Below are 19,569 nucleotides of genomic sequence, written 5' to 3'. Positions count from 1 at the left end.
CTGTCTCTATTATATTATGACAGACCAGCTAGATCTACTGTCTCTATTATATTATGGCAGACCAGCTCGATATACTGTCTCTATTATATTATGACAGACCAGCTAGATATACTGTCTCTATTATATTATGACAGACCAGCTAGATATACTGTCTCTATTATATTATGACAGACCAGCTAGATATACTGTCTCTATTATATTATGACAGACCAGCTAGATATACTGTCTCTATTATATTATGACAGACCAGCTAGATCTACTGTCTCTTTTATATTATGACAGACCAGCTAGATCTACTGTCTCTATTGTATTATGACATACCAACTAGATCTACTGTCTCTATTATATTATTACAGACCAGCTAGATCTACTGTCTCTATTGTATTATGACAGACCAGCTAGATCTACTGTCTCAATTATAACATGACAGACCAGCTCGATCTACTGTCTCTGTTATATTATGACAGACCAGCTAGATCTAATGTCTCTATTATATTATGACAGACCAGTATGATCTACTGTCTCTTTTATATTATGACAGACCAGCTAGATCTACTGTCTCTATTATATTATGACAGACCAGCTAGATCTACTGTCTCTATTGTATTATGACAGACCAGCTAGAACTACTGTCTCTATTGTATTATGACAGACCAGCTAGATCTAATGTCTCTATTATATTATGACAGACCAGTATGATCTACTGTCTCTTTTATATTATGACAGACCAGCTAGATCTACTGTCTCTATTATATTATGACAGACCAGCTAGATATACTGTCTCTATTATATTATGACAGACCAGCTAGATATACTGTCTCTATTATATTATGACAGACCAGCTAGATATACTGTCTCTTTATATTATGACAGACCAGCTAGATCTACTGTCTCAATTATAACATGACAGACCAGCTCGATCTACTGTCTCTGTTATATTATGACAGACCAGCTAGATCTAATGTCTCTATTATATTATGACAGACCAGTATGATCTACTGTCTCTTTTATATTATGACAGACCAGCTAGATCTACTGTCTCTATTATATTATGACAGACCAGCTAGATCTACTGTCTCTATTGTATTATGACAGACCAGCTAGAACTACTGTCTCTATTGTATTATGACAGACCAGCTAGATCTAATGTCTCTATTATATTATGACAGACCAGTATGATCTACTGTCTCTTTTATATTATGACAGACCAGCTAGATCTACTGTCTCTATTATATTATGACAGACCAGCTAGATATACTGTCTCTATTATATTATGACAGACCAGCTAGATATACTGTCTCTATTATATTATGACAGACCAGCTAGATATACTGTCTCTATTATATTATGACAGACCAGCTTGATCTACTGCCTCTTTTATATTATGACAGACCAGCTAGATCTACTGTCTCTATTGTATTATGACATACCAACTAGATCTACTGTCTCTATTATATTATTACAGACCAGCTAGATCTACTGTCTCTATTATATTATGACAGATCGTCTCGATCTAATGTCTCTATTATATTATGACAGACCAGCTAGATCTACTGTCTCTTTTAAATTATGACATACCAACTAGATTTACTGTCTCTATTATATTATTACAGACCAGCTAGATCTACTGTCTCTATTATATTATGACAGATCGGCTCGATCTAATGTCTCTATTATATTATGACAGACCAGCTAGATCTACTGTCTCTTTTAAATTATGACAGACCAGCTAGATCTACTGTCTCTATTGTATTATGACAGACCAGCTAGATATACTGTCTCTATTGTATTATGACAGACCAGCTAGAACTACTGTCTCTATTGTATTATGACATACCAGCTAGATATACTGTCTCTATTATATTATGACAGACCAGCTAGATCTAATGTCTCTATTATATTATGACAGATCGGCTAGATCTAATGTCTCTATTATATTATTACAGACCAGCTATATCTACTGTCTCTATTGTATTATGACAGACCAGCTAGAACTACTGTCTCTATTGTATTATGACAGACCAGCTAGATCTACTGTCTCTATTGTATTATGACAGACCAGCTAGATCTACTGTCTCTATTATATTATGACAGATCGGCTAGATCTAATGTCTCTATTATATTATTACAGACCAGCTAGATCTACTGTCTCTATTGTATTATGACAGACCAGCTAGATCTACTGTCTCAATTATAACATGACAGACCAGCTCGATCTACTGTCTCTGTTATATTATGACAGACCAGCTAGATCTAATGTCTCTATTATATTATGACAGACCAGTATGATCTACTGTCTCTTTTATATTATGACAGACCAGCTAGATCTACTGTCTCTATTACATTATGACAGATCGGCTAGATCTAATGTCTCTATTGTATTATGACAGACCAGCTAGATCTACTGTCTCTATTATATCATGACAGACCAGTATGATCTACTGTCTCTTTTATATTATGACAGACCAGCTAGATCTACTGTCTCTGTTATATTATGACAGACCAGCTAGATCTAATGTCTCTATTATATTATGACAGACCAGCTAGATCTACTGTCTCTATTATATTATGACAGATCGGCTAGATCTAATGTCTCTATTGTATTATGACAGACCAGCTAGATCTACTGTCTCTATTATATCATGACAGACCAGCTAGATCTACTGCCTCTATTATATTATGACAGACCAGCTCGATATACTGTCTCTATTATATTATGACAGACCAGCTAGATATACTGTCTCTATTATATTATGACAGACCAGCTAGATATACTGTCTCTATTATAACATGACAGACCAGCTCGATCTACTGTCTCTGTTATATTATGACAGACCAGCTAGATCTAATGTCTCTATTATATTATGACAGACCAGTATGATCTACTGTCTCTTTTATATTATGACAGACCAGCTAGATCTACTGTTTCTATTATATTATGACAGATCGGCTAGATCTAATGTCTCTATTGTATTATGACAGACCAGCTAGATCTACTGTCTCTATTATATCATGACAGACCAGTATGATCTACTGTCTCTTTTATATTATGACAGACCAGCTAGATCTAATGTCTCTATTATATTATGACAGACCAGTGTGATCTACTGTCTCTTTTATATTATGACAGACCAGCTAGATCTACTGTCTCTATTGTATTATGACATACCAACTAGATCTACTGTCTCTATTGTATTATGACAGACAGTATGATCTACTGTCTCTTTTATATTATGACAGACCAGCTAGATCTACTGTCTCTATTATATTATGACAGACCAGCTAGATATACTGTCTCTATTATATTATGACAGACCAGCTAGTTAAACTGTCTCTATTATATTATGACAGACCAGCTAGATATACTGTCTCTATTATATTATGACAGACCAGCTAGATCTACTGTCTCTTTTATATTATGACAGACCAGCTAGATCTACTGTCTCTTTTATATTATGACAGACCAGCTAGATCTACTGTCTCTATTGTATTATGACATACCAGCTTGATATACTGTCTCTATTATATTATGACAGACCAGCTAAATCGAATGTCTCTATTATATTATGACAGACCAGCTAGATCTAATGTCTCTATTATATTATGACATACCAGCTAGAGCTAATGTCTCTATTATATTATTACAGACCAGCTAGATCTACTGTCTCTATTATATTATGACAGACCAGCTCGATCTAATGTCTCTATTATATTATGACAGACCATCTAGAGCTAATGTCTCTATTATATTATAACAGACCAGCTAGATCTACTGTCTCAATTATAACATGACAGACCAGCTCGATCTACTGTCTCTGTTATATTATGACAGACCAGCGAGATCAAATGTCTCTATTATATTATGACAGACCAGCTAGATCTACTGTCTCTATTATATTATTACAGACCAGCTAGATCTACTGTCTCTATTATATTATGACAGACCAGCTCGATCTAATGTCTCGATTATATTATGACAGACCATCTAGAGCTAATGTCTCTATTATAATATGACAGACCAGCTAGATCTAATGTTTCTATTATATTATGACAGACCATCTAGAGCTAATGTCTCTATTATATTATGACAGACCAGCTAGATCTACTATCTCTATTATATTATGACAGACCAGCTAGATATACTGTCTCTATTATATTATGACAGATCGGCTAGATCTAATGTCTCTATTATATTATGACAGACCAGCTAGATCTACTGTCTCTATTATATTATGACAGACCAGCTAGATATACTGTCTCTATTATATTATGACAGACCAGCTAGATATACTGTCTCTATTATATTATGACAGACCAGCTAGATATACTGTCTCTATTATATTATGACAGACCAGCTAGATATACTGTCTCTATTGTATTATGACAGACCAGCTAGAACTACTGTCTCTATTGTATTATGACATACCAGCTAGATATACTGTCTCTATTGTATTATGACATACCAGCTAGATATACTGTCTCTATTATATTATGACAGACCAGCTAGATCTACTGTCTCTATTATCTTATGACAGACCAGTATGATCTACTGTCTCTTTTATATTATGACAGACCAGCTAGATCTACTGTCTCTATTATATTATGACAGATCGGCTAGATCTAATGTCTCTATTGTATTATGACAGACCAGCTAGATCTACTGTCTCTATTATATTATGACAGACCAGCTAGATATACTGTCTCTATTATATTATGACAGACCAGCTAGATATACTGTCTCTATTATATTATGACAGACCAGCTAGATATACTGTCTCTATTATATTATGACAGACCAGCTAGATATACTGTCTCTATTGTATTATGACAGACCAGCTAGAACTACTGTCTCTATTGTATTATGACATACCAGCTAGATATACTGTCTCTATTGTATTATGACATACCAGCTAGATATACTGTCTCTATTATATTATGACAGACCAGCGAGATCTACTGTCTCTATTATATTATGACAGACCAGCTAGATATACTGTCTCTATTGTATTATGACAGACCAGCTAGAACTACTGTCTCTATTGTATTATGACATACCAGTTAGATATACTGTCTCTATTGTATTATGACATACCAGCTAGATATACTGTCTCTATTATATTATGACAGACCAGCGAGATCTACTGTCTCTATTATATTATGACAGACCAGCTAGATCTACTGTCTCTATTATATTATGACAGACCAGCTAGATATACTGTCTCTATTATATTATGACAGACCAGCTAGATCTACTGTCTCTATTATCTTATGACAGACCAGTATGATCTACTGTCTCTTTTATATTATGACAGACCAGCTAGATCTACTGTCTCTATTATATTATGACAGATCGGCTAGATCTAATGTCTCTATTGTATTATGACAGACCAGCTAGATCTACTGTCTCTATTATATTATGACAGACCAGCTAGATCTACTGTCTCTATTATATTATGACAGACCAGCTAGATATACTGTCTCTATTATATTATGACAGACCAGCTAGATATACTGTCTCTATTATATTATGACAGACCAGCTAGATATACTGTCTCTATTATATTATGACAGACCAGCTAGATATACTGTCTCTATTGTATTATGACAGACCAGCTAGAACTACTGTCTCTATTGTATTATGACATACCAGCTAGATATACTGTCTCTATTGTATTATGACATACCAGCTAGATATACTGTCTCTATTATATTATGACAGACCAGCGAGATCTACTGTCTCTATTATATTATGACAGACCAGCTAGATATACTGTCTCTATTGTATTATGACAGACCAGCTAGAACTACTGTCTCCATTGTATTATGACATACCAGTTAGATATACTGTCTCTATTGTATTATGACATACCAGCTAGATATACTGTCTCTATTATATTATGACAGACCAGCGAGATCTACTGTCTCTATTATATTATGACAGACCAGCTAGATCTACTGTCTCTATTATATTATGACAGACCAGCTAGATATACTGTCTCTATTATATTATGACAGACCAGCTAGATATACTGTCTCTATTGTATTATGACAGACCAGCCAGAACTACTGTCTCTATTATATTATGACAGACCAGCTCGATCTAATGTCTCTATTATATTATGACAGACCATCTAGAGCTAATGTCTCTATTATATTATGACAGACCAGCTAGATCTACTGTATCTATTATATTATGACAGACCATCTAGAGCTAATGTCTCTATTATATTATGACAGACCATCTAGAGCTAATGTCTCTATTATATTATGACAGACCATCTAGAGCTAATGTCTGTATTATATTATGACAGACCAGCTAGATCTAATGTCTCTATTATATTATTACAGACCAGCTAGACAACAACCCTAAGTAACACAGCCTAGACAACACAGGAGTTGCTTCGGGACAAGTCTCTGAATGTCCTTGAGTGGCCCAGTCAGAGCCACTCAAGTTGTCTGAATACTTTCCGAATGCATTGTACATGACAAAATACAGATAAAAAGGATTAAGGAATACCTAGGATAGGATAAAGTGATCCTTCTCACCCCCCCCCTTAAAAGATTTAGATGCACTATTGTAAAGTGGCTGTTCCACTGGATGTCATAAGGTGAATGCACCAATTTGTAAGTCGCTCTGGATAAGAGCATCTGCTAAATGACTTAAATGTAAATGTTAAATGTAAAAAAAAATATATTTAAAAATAACTGCAGTAGTGCATGCTGATACATGATAATGATGGTCATTGTTTGGATGGGAATGGTTTACTCTCCAAAGAGTAAGAATGGTAGAATCACACTCTCATACTCAACTCTGGTTATTAACCCAAACACTAGAGTTATTTTACACCACTGAGTGTTAATTTAACCCCTGAATCAACAGTAGAAATGTAATACTGAAAAATCAACACTATGCAACACTGGCCAATTTGCTATGCAGCTATTGAATAGAGTATGTTCAGTGTTCTTCTTATACTCTAGAACTAGAAAGATAGGATTTGATGAAACATTATTACAGACAAGTATGAATTAGATGGATATAAAATGGAATGAAAAGCCATTAACTGCATAATTAAAATTACACTCTATCATGAGTGTTAAAATTGTACTTTTCTTTGAGTTCAGAATGAAATAGCCTCCTCCCTCTGGGAAAACCATTATAATTCATCTCAAGACCAATTATTTTGTTTAGATGAATAGAAACTTTAAATTAAAATAAACACATTATGTTAAAAGCAAAAAGCAATACAATTTTCTGTAAAATAGTTGGATAACAACATCAAAAGTGACACATATGTCTGTGTGTAGTGCGAATTAGCATCAATCAATATTAGAATAAAAAACCAAATGTATTTTGGTTGCTAAATTATCTCCATGTTCTCTACCGACAGGTCATAAGAGGAATTACAATTTTGAACTGGTTTCTAAACCAGCAGAGGGCCTGCAAAGTAAATGTGTTGAAATGTGTTTAGACCCAATCAGGAAGTAGAGACTTAACTGCGTCTTTAAATGCCTTCAAATGGTATATGTCTAAAGTTAATGTCCTGTCCTCTGGAGACAGAGCTGTCAATAAATTTAGAACTTGACAAAATCACATTAAAATATGAATTTAAAACTATTATATCTTTATCAAGTCACCTTCTGTCAGATTAGGACGATAACAAAATTAAAAATAATACTTAGGAGTGAGATCCAAAGCTCACCCACTGCTTGTGCAAATAAAATGTGAATAATTCAGTTATTTGTAAACCCAATGTGTGGGGTTCTAAGTTCGTAGGCCACCTTTTGAAGGATATAAGACGCCCCTCTCCTCTTGAACACACACATCAAGGTGGATGTGGTCAACCAGAAGATTAAAAAATATGCATAATATACAAATAAATTGGCCCCTTGCACATCCACAGAAGCCATTTTGCCTAGCATTGTGTGTGACAACAAAGGGATTTAACGTGGTCACCTAAAACAAGACATGTTATCTGTGTGTTAGTAAGTGTGTCAGTATATCTTTTGAGCAACACGTCAGGTTATTCTCAAGACAGGACAGAAAAATTCAACATATAACAATAGATAGAACATATAACGTGGACAAACGTAGGCCGATATCTGGGACAAAGTGAAGGAGTTGCCTTGGCAAAGGACTTCTATCGAAGTCAGCTCAAAAGTGGGAGAATCATAATCTCCTATTAAAAATGCATTAAACTCTACTGTTTCATATTGAGAGCTGAGTTTGGTATGGAGAACCAGACAGGCCAACGTAATTCCCTTTTATAGGGCACATAAAAGGGGTGTCGAGCCGAAGTAAAGAAACTCATCCAAGGACACAGCTTTCCATAGTGTCAGTGATTAGCTAAAATGCTACAAAAATACAAAATAGGTTGAGTCAGAAAAAGTTACAATTTGAAATCAAAGCAATCTTTGCCTCTTTGCCGTGTAAGGGAAATAAGTCAATCATCATTATAACAACAAGTAAACAAATGTAAACATCGGAAACTCCTATCTTCTTCTTTTAGTTTTTATTGGCGGATTGCAACCAACTAACAGGTGCATACACCGCCACCTACTGTATTGGAGTGTGAGGCCGGTAACGACCTGTCTATATTATATTGTCTTAATCTCTTAATAACCGACCCTGAATTTAGAACAAAAACAACAAACTGTACTCTTTCAGTCGGATTTAAATGTCTATTCAGTTCCACAGGCTCAGGAACTTGGGAGGGGAACCTCTTTATTCAGTGTTCCCTGTAATATCTCTGCTGTAAAGTCCTAGAGATCCAGAAACTATTTTCCGCCTTCACAATGATTTTTCATTTCTTAGATTTTTTATTAGCTTGACTAGTGCAATTTATCACTTGCGCTAAAATTCTACAAAGTCCACCTTCTCCACTTGTAGTGTGTGGGGATCCTTCTCCTGCGTGTCACTGTAGACTGTGAGAGATCCACTACCATCTCATCACTACTTCGGCTATTTTCACTGCCTTCACATAGGAGACTTGCTGGATTGACCTGATCTTAGCTACTGCGACCTCCTTCATCTTTACAGGGCACTCCTGGAACTCGGGAACATGATTCCCATCACAGTTACATCAACATGCTTCATCTGACTCTTCAACTGTGACATATTTATTACTTTGACCAGCACTTGCCACAAACTTTTTACAATTGTAACACTGCAGCACCTTCTGTACATACAGTTTTATCTCATATCTCACATACCCAAATTTTACATGTCAGGAGAACCACTTCATCAAACCACAGTAAAACCTTCAGTATATACAGTTTTATATCATATCTCACATACCCAAGTTATACATGTCAGGAGAACCACTTCATCAAACCACAGTAAAACCTTCAGTATATACAGTTTTATATCATATCTCACATACCCAAGTTATACATGTCAGGAGAACCACTTCATCAAACCACAGTAAAACCTTCAGTATATACAGTTGTATCTCATATCTCACATACCCAAGTTATACATGTCAGGAGAACCACTTCATAAGTTAAACCAATAGACTTTCCTTCTATCATTCCATTCAATTGACGTGCGTCTACCACTCCTGGCATGTTATCTCTAAACCACACAGCCTCCATGTCCAATGACATGCCGGAGATGACACCTTTAACCGGTGCCCTACTCTGAAAATGATAGCTTTCCACATCATACCTTGTAGTACCACAGAGTTTTCTCCTTTTTGCTATCTTCGAGACCGAAGAACGGGTCACCCAAAAAACCATCCTTACCAGTGAATCGCTCTCTAACCATAAACTGCTGTTCATTTGCAACTTTAGCCCTTTTCACTGCACTCTTCTTCCCCATCGTTCCCTCATTCTCATCAACTGTACTAGTGCTTACAGAATTGCACAAGTCTTCCAGAGGAAGGCCCTAAAATTGTCAAGATTTTCTATGGGGTTGAGATCTGGAGACTGGCTAGGCCACTCCAGGACCTGGGACCTTACTTTGGTCCCAGCTCTCTGCAGGTCATTCACTAGGTCCCCCCGTGTGGTTCTGGGATTTTTGCTCACCATTCTTGTGATCATTTTGACCCCACAGGAAATTATCAGTGGTCTTGTATGTCTTCCATTTCCTAATAATTGCTCCCACAGTTGATTTCTTCAAACAAAGCTGCTTACCTATTGCAGATTCAGTCTTCCCAGCCTGGTGCAGGCCTACAATTTTGTTTCTGGTGTCCTTTGACAGCTCTTTGGTCTTGGCCATAGTGGAGTTTGGAGTGTGACTGTTTGAGGTTGTGGACAAGTGTCTTTTATACTGATTACAAGTCCAAACAGGTGCCATTAATACAGGTAACGAGTCTGTGAGAGTCTGTGAGAGGCAGAAATATTGCTTGTTTGTAGGTAACAAAATACTTATTTTCCACCATAATTTGCAAATAAATTCATAAAAAATCCTACAATGTGATTTCCTGTTTTTTTCTAATTTTGTCTGTCATAATTGAAGTGTACCTATGGTGAAAATTACAGGCCTATCTCATCTTTTTCAGTGGGAGAACTTGCACAATTGGTAGCTGACTAAATACTTTTTTGCCCCACTGTATATGTTACGTCTATGGGGGGTAAATTAAGGAAGACATCCTCTTCTGCAAACCACTGGAAACCAGGACAACATGAGAGGATATTTTTAAAGTACTGGACAGCTTTGTGACATCAAATGGACTTTGGTGGTCAAGATGTGTTGGTATCTGTACTGATGGTGCAAAAGCCATGACAGGGAGACATAGTGGAGTGGTAACGCGCGTGCAAGAAGTTGCTCCCGACGCCACTTAGGTACACTGCAGCATCCACCAAGAGGCTCTTGCTGCCAAGGGAATGCCTGACAGCTTGAAATATGTTTTGGACACTACAGTGAAAATGGTTAACTTTGTTAAAGCAAGGCCTCTGAACTCTCATGTATTTTCTGCATTATGCAATGATATGGGCAGCGACCATGTAACGCGTTTGCAACATACTGAAGTGCGCTGGTTATCAAGGGGCAAAGTATTGATACGTTTTTTTTTTAATTGAGAGACGAGCTTAAAGTTTTCATTGCTGACCATAATTTTCACTTGTCTGACCGATTGCATGAAGACGAGTTTCTCACACGACTGGCCAATCTCGGTGATGTTTTTTCTCGCTTGAATGATCTGAATCTAGGATTACAGGGACTCTCCGCAACTATATTCAATGTGCGGGACAAAATTGAGGCTATGATTAAGACATTGGAGCTCTGCTCTGTCTGCATTAAAAAGGACCTCACACGGGTCTTTCCATCATTGGATGATTTTTTTTGCGCGCATATTAACTCAAGTTTACGGACAATGTCAAATGTGATATAACGAAGCACCTGAGTGAGTTGGGTGTGCAATTACGCAGGTACTTTCCCGAAACTGATGACCCAAACAACTGGATTCGTTATCTCTTTTATGCCCTGCCTCCAGTCTACTTACTGATATCTGAACAAGAGCCTCATCGAAATTGCAGCAAGCAGTTCTGTGAAAATGGAATTGAATCACAAGCCACTGCCAGATTTCTGGATTAGGCTGCACTCAGAGTATCCTGCTTTGGCAAATCACACTGTTAAGACACTGATGCTCTTTGCAACCATGTACCTACTGTATGTGAGAGTGGATTCTTGGCCCTCACTAGCATGACAACGAATTACAGGCACAGACTGTGTGTGGAAAATTATTTAAGACTGAGAATCTATCCAATACAAACCAACATTTCTGAGTTTAAATCATTGGGGTTGCGTCTGCACCGTTTCTCAAACAAGTCAGGATATTTATGAAATTGGGTTTGCAGGATCATTTGCTCTACAATTACCAGCTCACAACATGCATTGAGAGGATGCCTATACATTGTAATTGCTAAAGTTGAAACCTGTCCTACGCGTAACTAAGACATCCACAGCATAATAAACTTCCCGTTTCCCAAAAATACACTACATTGTCGGTTAAAACTTGCTATTCATGTTAAAAAAACAAGGAACGCTTCACGAATTAGCGTTTGAATTCATAGAAAAAAATGCTTAGCTCTGTAGCTTGGTTTGTTTGGTTGCTGGAGTGAGACACAAACAGACGAATCCTATTCAAGTCCACCTGTTTCCACTATGGTGTGAAGAACATTTCACTGAGAGTTGTCCAATATTATTTTGGTGAGAGGTGGCTTTACTGTTTGTTAACCGGCACGAAATGACAGACTGCACCTGCATTGTCTGTCCTTGTCTTAATTAATGACTGAAACATGACCTTCTGCTGCCCTAAATGGACTCGCTAGTCTATGAGAAGTGCGACAGTGGCTGGGAGTTTGAATATGGCGAAGGCAAAATGTGTGTTTTGGAGTCTTGGTTCTCCACACCACTATCGGTGTCACATCACCAGTACCAGAATGGTCGACCTCAAAGCACAGCTGTGGGCCCGGTGCTCCAATGTCTGGACAATCTTTTTCTAGTGCTTTACATTGCTGCTTTAAAAGCGTCCCCTCTGGTTCTGAGGAGGAAACATTCTCAACATTAAGCTCATGTTTCCTTTTTGCAACGGATCTCGTCAGAGAGATTTGCAAAACCTGTATCGTTTCCTTCTCCGCCTCCTTTAAATGCCAATTGTTTGCCAGCCATCGAGTATTTCATCGCTTGTCTAATTAATGTTAAGACCGTTCTGGTCTTTGTTGATCAGCTTTGAGCCAAATCATGAATACGAGATTCCCAGAACTGAGAAAATATTTGTTGCCTGCATATTCTCCATCATACATGTGTTCGTTATATATCAGGGAATCAATCTAAAATAAGTAATCAAAACTTCCTACATTAACACACCTGTCAATAAAACTGTAAATTATCTGTAAGATATAACAAGTTGAAGGTTGCCATTTACTGAAGTGGGGTAATATTTGATGTGTATGCAAATTATATACACCTCACGTGACCCATAATAAGACAATGCAATTAATATGATTGAAGTCTATTAAACTGAATATCTGACTTACTTTAACATTATAGTAAAACCATGTGCAATCAAATATTATGTGTTTAAGTTGACTAAGATGAAGGAATGGTCATGAGAAGCGAACATCAAAGCAAATATTATTGAATAAAAATAATGGATTCACATACAAGGCATAAAGCTTCAGTTACAAGCCAATACTGACATTAAAGCAATATTCTAGGCATATAGATCCTAGGTTAACTTACAAGAACAAAGAGATGAACAAAGAGATGCCAACTAGGCCAGATGCCTAAAAACCTAGGAAATGAGAAATGATAATACATCCTTCCTCCATGGACTGGATACAAGATAAGACACAGAACAAAGGAATCTCATTCCATTTAGAACAGCTGAAAACCAACCAGCATTGACCAATCAAACGATACCACGTTTACACTAACCTGATCACCCAGGCCCAATATCTCCACAGGATGTCACAGCATCTAAAGGCCTGTGTGGGGGATGAGACCAATGGAAATAGACAATAAAACCCCCTTTGCATCGAGTAATTTACAGTTCACCCTGTACAGATACAAGTTACCACAGAGATCATACATCCATATCTTCAGAGTTTCAGATAAATACTGAACATGGATACTGTAGTATTATTCTGTCTTGGGCCATTTGCCATTTGGTGACAGAGAGCACATAATGTAGGGCAGAGCCCAGAACAACTAGAAAAATAGGCTGACATTCTTGTAGTCCAAAAAAGTGCCATAAACGTCCTTGTAATATGGCAATGTGATCTAATTTGAAACGTTTCTTCAGTGAAGTTAGTAGGAGACCATTAAACTAGACTTTAGTAAACTGAGAAATGCATAACTAGTTGTGTCCTCATAACATTGTAGACTATGATGAGGTTTCTGTTTTTTTTTGCCATGATCTGTGTTATTCTTTACTGTGTAAATGTGCCCACAGTAGCCTGTTGCTTGTAGGCCATACCAGTGACTGTTTACTCCCATAGTGTGGGAAGTCATTTAGGGGTGGTGGTGGTGCCACAGGTTTTTTTTGCCCACGTTACAGACGGATATATTGCTCTGCTAATACAGGACTGGTAAAGGCCCAGTGCTCTACTTTTGTATTATTATTTGCAGAACCCTCAGTGCCCCTACTACAGTAGTATCCTTCGGTCCTTTTCTAAGTCAAGATCACTTTCTGAGTCAAAATGCAAGCCAAGATCTACAGCTCAAAATTGTTTTATGTAAGCCTATGCAACAACAAAATGACTTTAAAGAAATGTAAGCCTATGTAACATTAACCAATAACAAACAGTCCTGGAGCAATGAGGTTGGTGCAGTAGGGTATAGACCCAATACATTATTATTGCATATTGGCTATATGATCACACTGGTAAATGATGTGTTGTATTACTTATGAGGCACAGCTAAGTGAGTAAAATCATTTGTTATATTACTTGTGAGGCCTCCTTTTTGGGGGACTGATGGCCTGCATCAGATGGTCAGTCTGAGGGGAGGGAGCAGCTGCGAGGCTGCCTCTCATCCGACTCCCCCCTCCCTCTGCCCTCCTTCCCTCCACTGAGAGAAAGGGACAAAGTCGTCCAGCTGATTGCGCACTGCATTACTTCACTGCATTACTTCTACCTCATGCACAAATTCATGTTGTGACTCCTATGACCAGAGAAAGTGAAATATTCCTCGATATAAGAAAAAGACACAAGCTGCTAATAATATGAATAAAAGGCTTTACCGTAGTTTTTTTTACAGAAATGTTTGGTGATCGACTAGGAATGTGTTTGAAATCAACCAGCCTATCGCCATCGACCGATTGGTGACCACTGCTTTAGTCTGTGTGTCTCCAACTCACATTTCATCCCATTATTCTCTCTCTCTCTCTCTCTCTCTCTCTCTCTCTCTCTCTCTCTCTCTCTCTCTCTCTCTCTCTCTCTCTCTCTCTCTCTCTCTCTCTCCTCTCCCTCTCCTCTCTCTCTCTCTCTCTCTCCTCCCTCCCTCTCCCTCTCTCTCTCTCTCTCTCTCTCTCCTCTCTCACTCTCTCCCCTCTCCCCTCTCCCTCTCCCTCTTTCTCTCGCTCTCTCCCTCCCTCTCTCCCCCCCTCTCTCTCTCCCTCCCTCTCTCCCCCTCTCTCTCTCTCCCTCCCTCTCTCTCTCTCTCTCTCTCTCTCTCTCTCTCTCTCTCTCTCTCTCTCTCTCCCTCTCCCTCTCTCCCCCTCCCTCTCTCCCTCTCTCTCTCTCTCTCTTTCTCCCTCCTCCTCTCTCTCAATATACTGGGCTTTATTGGCATGGGAAACATATGTATACATTGTCAAAGCAAGTGAAATAGATAATAAGTGAAATGAACAATAAAACATGTACAGTCAACATTACACTCACACAATTTCCAAAAGACATTTCAAATGTCATATTATGTTTATATACAGTGTTGTAATGATGTGCAAATAGTTCAAGTACAAAAGGGAAAATAAATCAACATAAATCTAGGTTTTTATTTACAATGGTGTTTGTTCTTCACTGGTTGCCCTTTTCTTGTGGCAACAGGTCACAAATCTTGCTGCTGTGATTGAACACTGTGGTATTTCACCCAATTAAAATTCTTTGTGGGTCTGTGTAATTTGAGGAAAATATGTGTGTCTAATATGGTCATATATTTGGCAGGAGGTTAGGAAGTGCTTCTCAGTTTCCACCTCATTTTGTGGGCAGTGTGCACATAGCCTGTCTTCTCTTGAGATCCAAGTATGCCTTCGGCTGCCTTTATCAATAACAAGGCTATGCTCACTGAGTCTGTACATAGTCAAATATTTCCTTAGTTGTGGGCCAGTCACAGTTAATTGTGAGTCAGTCACAGTGGTCAGTAGACATGTGACTGTACGAGGATGCACTGCACCATTAGTGTCCCAGACGTATAGAGGTCGACAGAGGTTGGTTCAATTTCCTCAATGTCTAGTATTCTGGGCTTCAATTGGATGTTTGTCCCACATTTTAAAGTCCAGTTTATTGAGTGGCCCCCAAACCTCACTTCCGTAAAGAGCTATTGATTAAACTGAGCTATTGATTAAACTGTCAAATATTTTGGTCCAAATTGTAATTGGGGTGTTGATTTTGGATAATTTCATTTTTATTGCATACAATGTGCTGCAGGGTTTTTCTTTGAGTGGATTCATATTAAAGTTTCCCGATGCAGATATGGTCAGACCAAGGTATCATTTTTAGTGTGTTCAATTATGGTGTTGATCAGGGTGAATTTATATTTGTGTTTCTGACATCAGTTTTTTTTGGTGGGGGATCATGATTTAAAAAAAATATATGTTCTACTGCCAGGGCCCAATTATGGAAATAATGCTCTGGAATGTTACAGTCCGGTTGAAGACCGTCTTTGGTTGGTGATAGAAGTACCAAATCTTCAGCATATAGTTGTCACGCTCTGACCTTAGAGACCCTGTTTATTTCTCTATTTGGTTTGGTCAGGGTGTGATTTGGGTGCGCATTCTAGTTTTCTATTTCTTTGTTGGCCGGGTATGGTTCCCAGTCAGAGGCAGCTGTCTATCATTGTCTCTGATTGGGAATCATACTTAGGCAGCCTGTTTTCCACCCGAGTTTGTGGGATCTTGTTTTTGCACTGTAGCTGTAGAGCCACATTCGTTGTTCTTTTGTTGTTTTTTTGTTGTTCATTCTAAAATAAATTAAGAAGTATACTTTCCAAGCTGCATTTTGGTCTCATGCCGACGACGGACGTAACAATAGCAGGTATTTTACCTCTGTGTCAAATAGAGTGAGTCCTGGGGCTGGAGAATGGTCCAACATGTCTGCTAACTCATTGATATAAATGTTGAAAAGATTTGGACTCAAACTGCAGCCTTGTCTCACACCTCGACGTTGTGAAAAAAATTATGTTCTTTGGTTTTTGATATTTATTGCACACTTGTTTTCTGTGTACATACATTTTATTAAGTCATAAACTTTACCACCAAGCCTACTTTGGAGAATTTAGTAGAATAGCCCTTCATGCCAAATAGAATAAAATGCTTTTTTAAAGTCAATAAAACAATCAAAGATTTTGCCCACTTTATTTTTTTTGTTGGTAGACGTGCTTATTGATTAGTGTGTGTGAGGTGTATATGTCACGACTTCCTCTGAAGTGGGTCCCTCTCCTTGTTCGACCTTTCATTTTCCTTTGTTTTGTCTTGTCTTGTGACCCCTCATAGCGAGACGCATTGTCTCGGCTGTATGACACAGAAGAGCGGCCCATGGATCCCACCCCCATACTCCCCGCCTCTTAGCTGGACACTGACATTGAGCAGGCATTACGTGCAGAGCCCGCTCCCGTCCAGTGTCCGCTCCCGTCCAGTGTCCCGCTGGGTGTCTGTTCGTCCCGTCTGCTGTTTGTGACAAATTGATCTATTGGGTCCACACGTCACCCTCCTCTGGTCATGCTGGGATTGGTCGTACAGTGCTCTGTTTGAGTGGGAGGTACTGGTGGCCTACCTTGGCTAAGGGCATGAGGGTTTATGTTTCCTCCTGTTCGGTGTGCGCCCAGTGTAAGACTCCTAGGAACCTGCCTAGAGGTAAGCTACTCCCCTTACCCGTTCCACAACGGCCTTGGTCGCACCTGTCGGTGGATTTTCTGACCGATCACAGGGTAGCACCGAGATCCGTGTCTTTGTGGATTGTTTATCAAAGTCCTGTCATCTCCTCCCTCTGTCCGATTTCCCTACGGCCCTACAGACTGCGGAGCCCTTGTTTACGCATGTCTTCCAGCACTATGGGGTGCCTGAGGATATAGTGTCTGATCGGGGTCCCCAGTTCACGTCTAGGGTCTGGAAGGCGTTCATGGAATGTCTGGGGGTCTCGATCAGCCTTACTTCAGGGTTTCACTCCGAGAGTAATGGTCAGGTGGAGAAAGTAAACCAGGTTGTGGGCAGATTTCTGCAGTCCTATTTGAAAATAAAGGAGAGCCGCACACTTTAGGAGCTCAGATGCAAAAATGTAATGTGCAACGTTTCGACAGCCAAGCTGTCTTCATCAGGGTGTGATCAAACACAGCGGTATGACTTGTTTATATAGTGTTAAAAGACACAGGTGTCTGTAATCATGGCCAAATGTGGCCTAATATCATTGGTTAATGATCAAATATTAAAATAGCATACAAAGAACAGCATACAAAAAAACTAATGGATAGCATACGATCATAGATTAATTTTAGACTACACAAGCTTACAAACAATTACAATGGCAAAGTCATAATAATCACAAGAATGGCTTCAGATCTGCGGTCCTATTGCCAGGCCGGGGGAGTGGGCGGCGTTCGTGTCCCGGGCTGAGATGGCACAGAACTCGATTCGCAACTCCTCCACTAACCTCTCTCCCTTCCAGTGAGTACTGGGGTACCAGCCGGTTCTGGTGCCTTGGCATCAGAGTCAGACCGAGGTTCCTGCGACTGGTTCAGGCGTGCGGAGGAGACAATGGAGGCTGTCCGTGTTCACCTTCAGCAGGCTGTGACTTGTCAAAAGGAGAACGCAGATCGCCACCGCAGTAAGGCCCCGGTGTTCGGCTCTCCACTCAAAACCTGCCCCTCCGCCTGCCCTTCCGGAAGCTGGGTCCGCGGTTTGTGGGGCCATTTAAAGTCCTGAGGAGAGTGAACGAGGTTTGTTAAAGGTTACAACTTCCATGCGATTACCGTATTAACCCCTCGTTCCATGTGTCTCTCCTCAGGCCGGTGGTGGCTGGTCCGCTCCAGGAAGCTGAGGTGCGGGAGGTTCCTCCCTCCACAACGAGGGAGCCCCGGGGCGGGTACTGTCACGACTTCCTCCGAAGTCGGTCCCTCTCCTTGTTCGGGCAACGTTTGGCTGTCGACGTCACCGGTCTTCTAGCCATCGCTGATCCACATTTAATTTTCCATTTGTTTTCTCTTGTCTTCCGTCACACCTGGTTTCAATCCTATCAATTACATGTTGTGTATTCAACCTTCTGTTCCATGTCCTTGTCCGGTATTATTGAGTGTAAGAGTTTGTGCACATTATGTCTGGCGTGCGAAGGGTTTTGTCCCTTTGTATTTATTTATTTGTGTTTGTTCACTGTGATTTTATTATTTACCTGCACCGTTGAAACATAGTCTTTGCTCTCCTGCGTCTGACTTCTCTGCCGCCAGTACGCACGCATTACAGTCTATATGGTCCTTAGTGTGATGGTTGGGGAGAAAGTCAATTTGACATTTACTTATCACATTTTTTTCTTGAAGAAAGGTTGAATTTTTAAATAAAAAAATGCTACAGAAACCCTTTCTCAAGTTGCTGTTTACACAAATCCACTTGTAAATATTGGGTTGTGATTTGTCTCCACTTTTGTGGATAGGGGAGATGAGACCCTGCTTCCAGACATCAGGAAGCAGCCAGAAGTTTATACCATGTTGAAAAATTTAAGCATAGCATTTTGCAACTCAGGTGTGCTGTTTTTCAACATTTAATTTCTGATGTTATCTAGACCACAAGCCTTCTTTGATTTTATTGATTTGAGCTTTTCATTTAGTTCTTGTTGGGTTATTGAGTCATCTAATGGATTTTGGTTGTTTTTAATGACTAATTCAAGGATGTTACATTTTTCTTGAGTTTGAGTTTAGTTGAT

The sequence above is a fragment of the Oncorhynchus keta genome, chromosome 8 (genome assembly GCF_023373465.1).
Source record: "Oncorhynchus keta strain PuntledgeMale-10-30-2019 chromosome 8, Oket_V2, whole genome shotgun sequence".
NCBI lineage: Eukaryota > Metazoa > Chordata > Actinopteri > Salmoniformes > Salmonidae > Oncorhynchus > Oncorhynchus keta.
Note: the sequence above shows the minus strand (reverse complement) of the source record.